This window comes from Pseudopipra pipra, chromosome Z, assembly GCF_036250125.1.
Source record: "Pseudopipra pipra isolate bDixPip1 chromosome Z, bDixPip1.hap1, whole genome shotgun sequence".
In the NCBI taxonomy this organism is placed as follows: Eukaryota; Metazoa; Chordata; class Aves; order Passeriformes; family Pipridae; genus Pseudopipra; species Pseudopipra pipra.
The window spans coordinates 35,936,401-35,948,999 of NC_087581.1; the positions used below are offsets into that span (position 1 = coordinate 35,936,401).

A 12,599-nucleotide genomic window follows, 5' to 3' on the forward strand; every position below is an offset into this window, starting at 1 on the left:
AATAAATATATTCTTATATCCACTGGGGAAAAAAAAAAAAAAAAGAAAAAAAATAAGGTCTACAAAAATGTACAATGTAATTGATTAGAAATGTGCATATAAAGCACATTGGAATGTAGATACATGATGAGTGAATTACTATATTAGTAGGCTAATTAAAACCCTTTAATTAAACAAAACTATAAATTTGAATGCCTTCCAAGCCCTGGTGTATGAAATGAAACCAGAAGAGATAATTATATACAGTACACAGGCTTTACAGCTTATTTTGACAGACTGTAAAACTGGACTTGTTAAAACAATTACTTTACAGCCAAATCAGTAAGCTTTCACGGATCTACAGGCCACAATCTCTATAAAGTACTTTTTCTTGTGATGTGGTGTCATAGAGTACTGTGAAAAATACTACTTAACTATGGAATGGGCATATGCTGTCCCTCCTCTCCACCCCACCCGTATCCCCCAGCATGTGAAGAGCAGTCTTTCTATAAGAAAATAGCACTTCTGTTGTGCACATGTGATTCTTCCCTTCTCTATTTTAAGTTCCACACTGAGTTACACCACAACTAAAGTCTCTGAAATCTGGGCTGCAAAGTTGTACTTTGAAAGACAAACAGAGTCTACCCTTTATTATTGTTGGAAAACGTAGTAATATAGAAAACTATAGTAGGAAAAATTCTCCTCTCACAGGCATATACACAACCTGCAAGGACATCAAATGTTTTCTGGCATTGTATGTCTAATGGAAAAATATGGCCTATTGTGTCAGCTACATTGCATTGAAATTCAGACTGGCTGCAACCTGAGGAACAGAGAGGAGAAACACCACAAAACCTAAAAATTTGAAAGATCACTGAAGTTCATATTTTACACACACAATCTTTGAACTGGTCAAAAAGTTTTACTTACATATGATTATACCTAGGTTGTCCATGTGTTCTCCTTTGTGAAGGCAATCTCAATGCCTACTCTATTAGTGGAATAGTCCCTACACCACTCCTCAAAAGAAGCTGTAGTACATACCCACCCCCTCATGGCTGACACTCCAACAAGAACAAAGGAAAGGCTTACTTTTTCCTGGCAGTTTCAGATATATGAAAATGTAATACTTTGAAGAGCAACTCTAATCAGATATCTTTGAGTGCTTTACTACTGTAAGCTTATAAACTTCACATGAATTAGGAAATTATTTTCAGAAATAGCCTCTAATTTTGGCTGCCTCAATCTCCAGTTGTCTGCAATGAACTTAATTATCAATTTGCAATTAACCATCAACTAGCAAATCACTGTCCAAAAATGTAGTTACCCTGAAGGTATTATGTGATTTTTTTCCCCCCTACTTAATATGCATTAAAAAAACCCTAAAAACAAACAAACAAAACCCCCAAACCTTTCATGTACTTTGTTCTGAGTGATGCAGGAGAAATGAGAACAATTTTGGCCAAGACATGTCACAGCTTCATAAGTCTGTAGATTTTCAAAATCCCACTGATATGTAAAATCCTGCACATACCTGGGTTCTGGATTCAGGTGATCTATCTGAAAAATGTTCACAGTTTATAACAAATTTATAGAACACTTGGAGGAAAGTTTTAGTTTTGGCTCACTATGTTCTCCTACCTTGGGCAATGGATCTTGATAAACCTAAATGTGGATGGTAATGCCCAAGTCATTGCCAAAAGTAACATTTGGCACTGTTTCACTTAGAGATAGGGTTTCAAAGGCAGCTGGAGTCTTTTCTAGGACAGGAAGTTTCTCATCTGTGAATGGGTATTATTGTTAGGTGGAAGTATCTCTATTTAAAAACAAGGATTCAGGTCTGTAAAAAGATGTAGGCTTTCTTGCAGGCCTCTAACAAGATAAGTCCTTAACTGAAGTCCACACTGCACTCTTTGGGGCAGAAAAACTTAAATTTTGTCACTGGTGCCTGAAATTATCATTACAGCCATGCCCACAAATGCCTCATAATGGACACCCATGAAGAGATGTAAGTATTGCTTCAGGATCTATAGATCAAGAAACTGTTTACTTACCCCTTAAAATATCTACATATCTGTATTGCACAAAAAAAAGGGAGAGAAATACAAGTATGTCAGTGCCACTGCATCCCACAGCTCTAAGGAAGTATCCATATTTTTAAGCATGCCAGCAGAAAGACTGTTTCCAGGATTGAAATGCTTAAGTCCCAGTGCAATTGTACCCTTCTTTTTTAATCACTTATTTCCATGTCCTTAATAAATATTTTTACCTGTGAGTTACAGTGTTTATGGTAGATGTAAATTCATCTGCTATAAAATGTAATATAAAATAAAAATTAAGGAAAATGTTTATATTTGTGAATTTCTCCTATGGACGAAAAAATTTATTCTGCGTACCTGAATCCTTTAAATACATATTTTTCCTCAGCGTTTCCATTGACTTGCTCATATCAAATTTACTTTTGCAAATCATTTTTTTTGAACATAATTTTCCTTGGAAGATGGGCTTAGCATGCCTAGAGCATGTTGTTTTTCCAATAATCTAAAGAGGTAGTCAGACAAAAGTTGTCAACTGTCCCTAAAAACTTTGCCTTTTATCCTCAAGTTAAAAAATATTCACATTATAATCCATAGATGCCTGAGCATTCATAAACTGTTGTCCAAAAGGTGACTTTAGAAGAACAACATTTACAGACTACAGAACTTTGTGAAAATATATCTTACACAGTGTGAGACAGATAAACTATCACTGTCTTAAAGTGTCAGAGCTACTGTTCTGTTTTCTCTATCTGCTATTTGTCTAAGTTTTACTTGGCTTCCTGCCAAGTCCCAGACCCAACACCAAAAAACCTCCAGCACAGTGCTAAGGAAAAAAACCAGGAAAGATCCAAACTAGCCAAACTTATATGAAAATAAATGTATTTACGTATATTACAGGTGAAATACTATTACAATTCTGAAAGGAGAAGGGAAAAGGGAAGGGTGAAGGGGAAAGGAACAAAAAACAAAATAAAATATACACGATCAATAGCCCAAGATCTAAAAACTAAAGAATTAGCAAAAGAATATCTTACTACTCTCCTTGGGGCAACAGAAAATCGTGCTGGAACAACCGCTGGCAATCTCCGCCTCCCCAGGTCGACAAGGGCTCAGCAGGCCTCACTTCCCAACACAGCAGAACCGACATCAGGGAACCCTCACCTCCAGAGCCACTGGAAGGAAAGAGAGCAGAGGCCTCTCCTCCTTTCTTCTTTATACTCCTGGCTTACGTAAAAATCGTAAGGAATACCCGGTAATTTGGCCACTTCCTTGGTTACAAACTGGTCACCAAGGAAGGCCTAGACTAAAACTAACACAATGGGAAACCTAAACTTATAACTCCAAGTGTGAATTACATAGAACAGCTATGAATATTAAGTTTCCTTTGCACATCTTCTCAAAATCTATGAAAAGGAAAAAGAGTTGTTGTCTTGGGGTTATTGGGGTGGAGGAGTGGGGGAAATTTTGTTTTGGAGGTTTTTTTGGTTTCTTTGTTTTGTTTGGATATTGTTGTTTTTCTTTTTTTTCTTTATTTTCTTTCTTTCAAAAAAAAATCTATCCAAATCCCTAGTGTGTGATTTCTGCCATTAACTTCTTTCAGGACATTGGTCAGCTCTCTGAAAAAAATCTCCGATAGGAATCAAAAGAGATAAAAGCAGAACATTAAGCAGTCAGGGAACAAGTGTGTGCCATCTATCATATTATGTTTATTAGGCCCAACCACGGGAAAGGACTGGTGATTTACTGACTAGTTTGGATACCTCCTCCCATTCAAAAATCTTTCATTAAGGCCAAACTGCTAATTACTTGGAGATCTAGCAGAGACCAACTACAGATAGACCAGCTGGGAAGCTCTGCCTGCCAAAATAGCCAGAGAGACCTGGTTTTTTTGTTCAACTGGCTTGGACAATAATGACTGGGTTTGGCAAAACAGATGAAAGGGTAAAAACATGCCACCAAGTTTAAAAGATCAGTAGCCCACAGATTGATGTCTTGATCCTCAGGGTCAGAAATTATGTAACTTACAAAATTTGAAACTTTGAAGGGTCTAATAGCAAAACTCCTGACACAGAAAAAGATATTTAACCAGCAATGAGAATTATAGAGTTTTAAAATATATTTAACTCTCAAAATAAATGTATTCAACATCACTGCCTTCGGTTTGATTCATGAATACCCTTATGAACTGCTGAGTAAATTGCATTTTTTAACTATCACTAAGTCCACATCATACTTGAGAATTTATGATTCCTTGCTTCCATAAGAATACTGCTCTTTTTAGATTAATAATTTAAATTTAATATTTATTTCTGGGTTAAAAAAGTAAAACAAAGTAAAATATAAACCTACTACTTACTGCCATTAGCAATATGCTACTATATGATAGCTTTAAATTTCAAAGCACCATGAGAAAATTTACATAAAGAAACAAAATATTTTCTTGTAGTTATAAAATTGCCATCAATTAAAGTAACCTGAAATATCTCTTATGTAACTAAAAATAACCAAAACAACCAAAAAAACCCCATATTTTCAGGAGATACAAAAAGACAAAGAAAGAAGGTTAATCTTTTAAAAGAATTTTAGGCTTGAGGGCCTAACAACATTATCCACTAGGCATGACTTCTATATTGTTTTAGTCATGTTTCCTTAAGAACCTCAACTGGAGTGCAATAATTTCCTCACGAGTCCAGGGTGCTGATTATTTGAGTCGATTTCAAAATAAGGGACTAAGCCTAGAGGTGATAATTGACTCCAGATGCAGACATGTAGGTATTTGATAAAAGATAAGTAGGGTTGGAAAGCAGAATGATTAGAAAACCAGAGATTTTCTGCCATGGTTTTACAAAAAGTTTCCTTGGCTTCTAAGTGCATATAGAACTTACAAGAGTGCTAAAGAAATAGTAATTCATTTTCTTATAATAGAAATGTAGTTTGATAAGGTAATTGAAACATTAACAAAAAAACTCATTTAATTTATAAGAAGTTTACTGCATTTTCTGAGAAGAATTCTTTGAAGAATGAGTGGATAGTTCCGTATTTTTGTCCTTCAGCTTGTTTTACTCTTACAAAGGTTTTCTCCACATCTGAAACTCAGTAGCATCTGCTAAGAAGTTTTCTTGCAATATGCACAGTTATTTACCAGGAGACATACTGAGATCATCAAACTCCATTCCTGAAGCTGAAACCAATGTAAGCAAGTTTTTGGCAATGGAAGATCAATTTAGGATTTGAATAAGACACTAAGAATATTATTTGCTAACTAATAAATTTTCCAGAGGAATAATGAAACAATTTGTCCATGCAACTGGTCAGTTTTAGAAGAAAAAAAGAAAGAAAGAAAAAAAAAAGCATAATTTCTTCAGGACAAGTGTGCTGGTTTAAAGGTAAACCATCAGGGGAAATGAACTCAACTCAAAAGAGAGGTTATAAGTCAGAATAACAATTTAATAAAATAATACAATAAGTACAATTATACAGACTAACAATTGGTTTTAACCCACAAACCCCAAATATATAACCCAGCGCCTTGGGGCATGAACAGAGTGGTGTTCTTTGGGCCCCCTGAGTCCAAAGGAAAAAAAGTGAGCGGAAAACCTGTTGGTGAGAGTGCTGTTGCAGTCTGGTCAAAAGTGGTGATTGCAGTCCCGTTGAGGGTGATGGTCTCAGTCTGGTTGAGAATGGTGGTCTGCAGTCTTCTTCTGGATCCCACGAGTGGTAAAAAGGTTCCAAAACTCCAAGTTTATATGTTCTCCAGTTTAGGCAGGAATGCTCAGTCCTTCCCTCAGAGTGGGGAATTCCATAAAAGGGTATGAGGACAGGAACATCTTCCTATCTCGCAGGCCTCTACTGCTAACAATTTCTGGGAAATGGCATGGAAGGCTATAGAATACACAGTTTTGGGTTACACCCATACCATGATGAACTGGTCTCAGCTGTCCTAACTAGGATAAGAAGGGAAAGGATAAGTGGTTATTAAAGAAAAGCTAGAAACCTGCACATAGATCAGTAGGGTTATTTACACAGGTTCCACAACCCCTTCTGAGATTATTTGATTGCTTTATTTGACCCAGAATTTGCTCATCTGTCTAAAAAACAGAATTCCTACTAACCATTTTCTTGTGCTTTAATGCATTTTTTTTCAAGTCTTTCTTTTAAATTGAGTGAGAATCAAACTTCATGCACACAATTCCATAACAACATTCCCTGTAATGAGAGACATCTTTTAACGGAAAGTACTGCCTTACTAAATTAAAAACATACGAAGTATAAACCCTTCATTTATTCATTTCACTATGCAATGATGCATACTAAAATGAAATACACACACAAAAGAAGTTATATCCCCACTAGCATAAAGACATATCTCTGAAAAAAGTGAAATACTGAAAAATCTGTTCCAAGTTAAGAAGTGAAACACAAAATCAATACAGGAATAAAGAAGCTGAATATTTTGGGGTTTGATATGGCAAACTTTTAGAAGTTTTTCAGTTTGTATTTATGAAATTCTAAGTGGAAAGTATCCCTTCATGTTTCAACTCTGGTATAGGAGTGTGCATGGTAGGAGCAAGAAAGGAAGACTATTTCCATACCTCACCTTGGAAATTTGACTAAATTTTCTTTTAAAATGTTGGACTTCTATCCCATACTACAAAAACTATGAACAACAGCTTAAAGAGACCCAAAATGCCTAAAGCAATATTACATGTTTTGGCTATTAAACATCTTTAATTTACTTTCTAATGATATTACAAGCAAGGATAGTGTTTCAAAATTACTGTTTGAAAATATATTTCAGTCTAAATCAATGGAAAAGGAAACTTAGGTGATAGATTACAAAGATCTTTTAAAATTACATTTTCAGCAATGCTTAAGATTGTAGTTCAAAAGCAAGAAAAGCTCACAAGCTCTTTTTCTTATTTTTTATTTTTACAGACATCTTGAAACATAAGAAACAAACCACACAAAATATATCAGATCTAGAAAAAAGTGTGCTACATTTCACTAAGCATAAACTGTCTAAATTGCATGGTAAGAATAAAGTTTTATTGTCAAAGGGAAAGTTCAAAGGGAAAGTGCATAATCCCAAATTATATAAAGAATGTTTATATTCGCAGTAGATCACAGTAACAATAATTAATCTAAAAAATATTGCAGACTAGTTTATTCCATGCAGTGTTCTTCAAAAACATTGTATGTCAGACTTATTCTACAGTTCACAAAAGCTATCTGTCAACACTTCTGTGATGACGTTTTTGCTTTTACTCTGTTCAGGGACTACAGAAAAATGAAATCTCTTGCATGCTACTGACTGAATAACATGTATTCTGTGACTTTTTTACCAGTTGCTGAGTTCCACAATTTACCTTTTAGTTCATTTTGTTCTGCTCAGTTTCTACCAACAATGCTATTACATGTCCTGTCAATCATACAAAGAAATAGTCTGTGACTGTCCTGACTGCTTGTTCCTTGACATTTAGGTAAAAATCTGGCCTTTATTCTGATATAACAGCAAAAGAAATCATCATTTCTTATTGCTCCTAAATCTTTCTGCCTTACGGTATTTTCACAAGGAAAATAACATTATTTCAAGAACAAAAAGGGATACTAAACAATTTTTTACATCAGTATTCAAAGGCAAACCATCTTCCCACACCTCTCAAGTAGATGTACTGCAAGATGGGTACTGGGAGAGCAAAGTCCCTCCCACTGTAAATCAAGATAAGGTTCATGACTACCTGAGGAACCTGAATGTATGTAAGCCCATGGGGCGTGGTGGAATGCATCTCAGAGTCCAGAAGGGATTGACTGGTGTAGTTGCCAAACCACAAAGTCAGGTGAAGTCCCAGGGGACAGGAAAAAAGGAAACCTTGTACTTATCCTTAAAAAGGGTAGAAAGGAGGACACTGGGAACTGCTGATCTATCAGCCTTCACTCTGTGCCTGACAAGATCATGGAATAGACCCTCCTAGAATCATAGAATCAATTGGGTTGGAAGGGTCCAAGATCATCAAGTCCAACCCTTGATCCACTACACCTTGGTTACTAGACCATGGCACTAAGTGCCACATCCAGTCTCATCTTAAAAACCTCCAGGGGCGGAGAATCCACCACTTCCCTGGGCAGCCCATTCCAGTGCCTGATTACCCTCTCTGGAAAAAATTTCTTCCTAATATTCAATGTAAACCTCCCCTGGCACAGCTTAAGACCATGCCTTCTTGTCCTACTGCTGGTTGCCTGAGAGAAGAGACCGATGCCCATCTGGCTACAACCTCCTTTCAGGGAGTTGTAGAGAGTGATGAGGTCTTCCCTGAGCCTCCTCTTCTCCAGGCTAAACAACCCCAGCTCCCTCAGCCTCTCCTCATAGGACTTATGCTCCAGTCCCTTCACCAGCCTTGTTGCTCTTCTCTGGACCCGCTCCAGCACCTCAATATCCTTCCTGAACTGAGGGGCCCAGAACTGGACACAGCACTCCAGGTGTGGCCTCACCAGCGCTGAGTACAGGGGACTAATCACTTCCCTGGTCCTGCTGGTCACACTGTTCCTGATCCAGGCCAGGATGCCATTGGCCCTCTCAGCCACCTGGGCACACTGTTGGCTCATGTTCAGCTTCCTGTCCATCCACACTCCCAGGTCCCTTTCTGCCTGGCTGCTCTCCAGCCACTCTGTCCCCAGCCTGTAGCACTGCAGGGGGTTGTTGTGGCCAAAGTGCAGGACCTGGCTCTTGGTCTTGTTGAACCTCATCCTGTTGGAATCAGCCCAACTCTCCAGCCTGTCCAGGTCCCTCTGCAGAGCCCTCCTGCCTTCCAGCAGATCAACACTCCCCCCCAACTTGGTGTCATCTGCAAATTTGCTGATGATGGACTCAATCCCCTCATCTATATCACCAATAAAGATATTAGACAGAACTGGGCCCAACACTGATCCCTGGGGGACACCTCTAGTGACCGGCCACCAACTGGATGCAGCACCGCTCACCACCACTCTCTGCGCCTGGCCCTCCAGCCAGTTCCCAACCCAGCACAGAGTGCCCCATGGGCTGCAGCTTTTTCAGGAGTATGCTGTGGGAGATGGTGTCAAAGGTTTTACTGAAGTCCAGGTAGACACATCCACAGCCTTCCCCTCATCCAGCAGGCAGGTCACCTGGTCATAAAAGGAGATCAGCTTGGTCAGACAGGACCTACCCCTCCTAAACCTGTGCTGACTGGGTCTGATCCCTTGTCCATCCTGTAGGTGCTGTGATTGCACTGAGGATGATCTGCTCCCTATCCTTGTCAGGCACTGAGGTCAGGCTGATGGGCCTGTAGTTTCCTGGGTCCTCCTTCCGGCCTTTTTTGTGAATTGGCATGGCATTCACCAACTTCCAATCATCTGGGACCACCCCAGTGAGCCAGGACTGTTGGTAGATGATGGAGAGTGGCTTGGCAAGCTCTTCTGCCAGCTCCCTCATCACCCTAGGATGGATCCCATCTGGTCCCATAGACTTGTGAGGGTCCAAGTGGTTCAGAAGGTCACTAACTGTTTCCTCCTGGATTACAGGGGGGCTATTTAGCTTCTTAGCTCTGTCTACAAGCTCCAGAAGCCAGTTGTCCTCAGGAAAACCTTTCTTACTGTTGAAAACTGAGGTAAAGAAGGTGTTAAATATCTCAGCCTTTTCCTCATCTTTGATAACTATGTTCCTGCCCACATCCAAAAAAGAATGAAGGTTTTCCTTGTCACTCCTTTTGCTATTGATGTATCTGTAGAAAGATTTTGTTATCCTTAACAGACATGGTAAGATTGAGTTCAAATTGTGCCTTCATCTCTCTAATTCTCTTTCTACAAGACCTAATTACATTCCTAAACTCTTCCCGAGTAGCCAGTCCTTTTTTCCATAATCAGTAGGCTCTCTTTTTTACCATAACATCCTTCAAAATCTCCCTGTTTAACCAGACCGGTCATCTTCCCTGCCAGTTCACCTCTCAGCAGACTGGGACAGCCTGCTCCTGTGCATTCAAGACTTGCTTCTTGAAGCATGCCCATCCCTCCTGGACCCCTTTGTTTTCAAGGGTTGTTTCCCAGGGTACACTCTGAACTAGTCTTCTGAATAGGCCAAAATCTGTCCTCTGGAAGTCCAGCATAAAGCTTTTATTGATGGCCTTTCTTGCATCCCTGAGTATTGAAAATTCTATTACTTCATGGTCACTGTGCCCCAGACAGCCTCCGACCACCACATCTCCCACCAACTCCTCTCTGTTTGTGAACAGACACTAAGGCACATGGAGGACAGGGAGGTGACTCAAGACATCCAGCAAGGCTTCACCAAGGGCAAGTCCTGTCTGACCAACTCATTGACCTTCTATTGCAGAGCGATTACATCAGTGGACTAGGGAAGGGTTGCAGATGTCATTTACCTGGACATCTGGACACAGGACCATTTTCCTGGACCTTTGACACAGTCTCCCACAATGTCCTTCTGTCTAAATTGAAAAGAGATGGATTTGATGGGTTAAATTGTTCAGAGGGTAGAGGTCAATGACTCAGTATCCCAATGGACACTGGTTGCAAAGCGTCCATATTGGGATGAGTACTGTTTAATTACTTCATCATTGACATAGACAAAAGGATTGAGTGCACCCTCAGCAGACTTGCAATGGCACCAAGCTGAGTGATGTGGTTAACACACTGGAAAGATGGGATGCCGTTCAGAGGGACCTGGACAAGCTTAAGAAGTAGGCCCCTGGGAAATCCATGAGGTTCAATAAGACCAAGTGCATGGTGCTGCACCTGAGTCTGAGCAACCCACTGTATCAACACAGGCTGAGGGATGAACAGATTGAGAGCAGCTCTTCCAAGAAGGATTTGGGGGTGCTGGTGGGTGAGAGGCTGGACATGAGCTGGCAATGTGTATTTGCAGCCCAGAAAGCCAATCGTATTCTGGGCTGCATCAAAAGCACCATGGCCAGCAGGTCAGAGAGCGATTCTGCTCCTCTACTCCACTTTTCAGTGATCCCACCTGGAGTGCTGCATACAGTGCCCAACACAAAAAGGATATCATTCTGTTGGAGAAAGTCCAGAGGAGGGCCACGAGGGTGATTAGAGGCTGGAGCACCTACGAGGATGAGAGAATTGGTACTGGTCAGCCAAGAGAAGACAGTAGTCCAGGAAGACTTTCTAGCTGCCTTCTACTACCTAAAGGGGGCCTACATGAGAGCTGGAGACAGACTTTTTACGAGGGCATGATAGGACAAGGGGTAACGGCTTTATGCTGAAAGAGGATGAATTCAGATATAACAAAGTATTTTACAATGAAGGTGGTAAGACAATGGCACAGGTTGACCAGAGAGGTGATGGATGCCCCATAGCAGGAAACATTCAAGGTAAGGTTGGATGGGGTTCTGAGAAACCTGATCTAGTTGAAAATGTCTCTGATCACTGCAGATGACCTTTAAAAGGTCCTTCCAACTCAAAATATTCTATGATTCTATGAAATTTAGCCTTTTTTTTCCCTCCAAATCACCTCTATAAGCCTTTAAACATGACTTATCAAATTTCATGTAAATTTAATTCAGAATATTCCACAAAACAAATAAATAAATATTTGTAGAAGGAGAAAATATAGATGTGCAAAGGAGAACAGTGATTTGGGAAAGATTTGCAAGAAATAGGAAATCAGATAAGCAGAACCAACAGCCAGTGGATGTATCTACTTTAGACTTTTATTTGGATCAGGAGTGTGATGTTGTAGCAAATATTCCAATTGTCTCCATTTATATTTTGGTTCATATCAGAGAGCATATGAACAGAATTTTGGATGAAATAAGACCAGGAGATGCATTCCAACGGCCTGAAGTAAAAAGCCTGCTGTACTACAAACTTCAAGCTCTTAGTATGAATGATTTCACTCTGCATTTCCAGGTTCACACTGATTCCATCAGGTACTGAAAATCCTTGGACCAAGAGCAGTGAAACAAGATGTTTTCCACAGTTCTTTCTTTTTTATAAAAGTTCTTTTACAATGAAAATTAAAAGCTTTGGACACTGTTTTTTCTTATAATTTCTAGGAGCACTGAGTGTGCACAGTAAACATAGAATTTGTAATGCCTTCACAATAAAAGTTATATACATAGCATTCATCAAACCTACTGAAAACTTGACATACATCAGATGTACTGCACACATGCATGTTTCTTTTTAGGAACTCCTTACAAATAGGTATAACAAAGGATCTAATGAATAGAAATTCAGAAAAGTCATGGTAAAAGAACAAAGGAAATTTAAATTTAAATGTAACATACTTTTTAAAAAGTTTAGGATTTCTGAACTTTAGGGATAAGAGTAAAAAAGAATGAAAAATTAACTTAGAAGTGTGGACTTTCTTGAAAGAAATATACTCCTCTATTTTTGATATGCATAGTGGCACAAATTGGAAATTTACAGATTATTTGGAAGAAAAAAAGATGGCAAGTAAGCATATGATTCATGAAAGAAGGACAAATTAAAAAATCCTTTAATCAATAAAGTGTATTGCAGTTGATAATGTTGAGCCACAACGTGCAAAAGAGAGCAATCTTGAAATATTTATTAGAATTAGTATCCCTT

General features: G+C 39.0%; 1 long non-coding RNA gene across 1 annotated transcript; it reads left to right on the forward strand.

The window, feature by feature from the left end:
- The first annotated feature begins 5,075 nt into the window (after positions 1 to 5,075).
- Positions 5,076 to 12,316, forward strand: LOC135407666 (uncharacterized). The gene is made up of 3 exons (XR_010426960.1): positions 5,076 to 5,210; positions 6,954 to 7,049; positions 11,916 to 12,316. It is a non-coding gene; the product is annotated as an uncharacterized LOC135407666 (long non-coding RNA).
- The last annotated feature ends 283 nt before the right edge of the window (positions 12,317 to 12,599 follow it).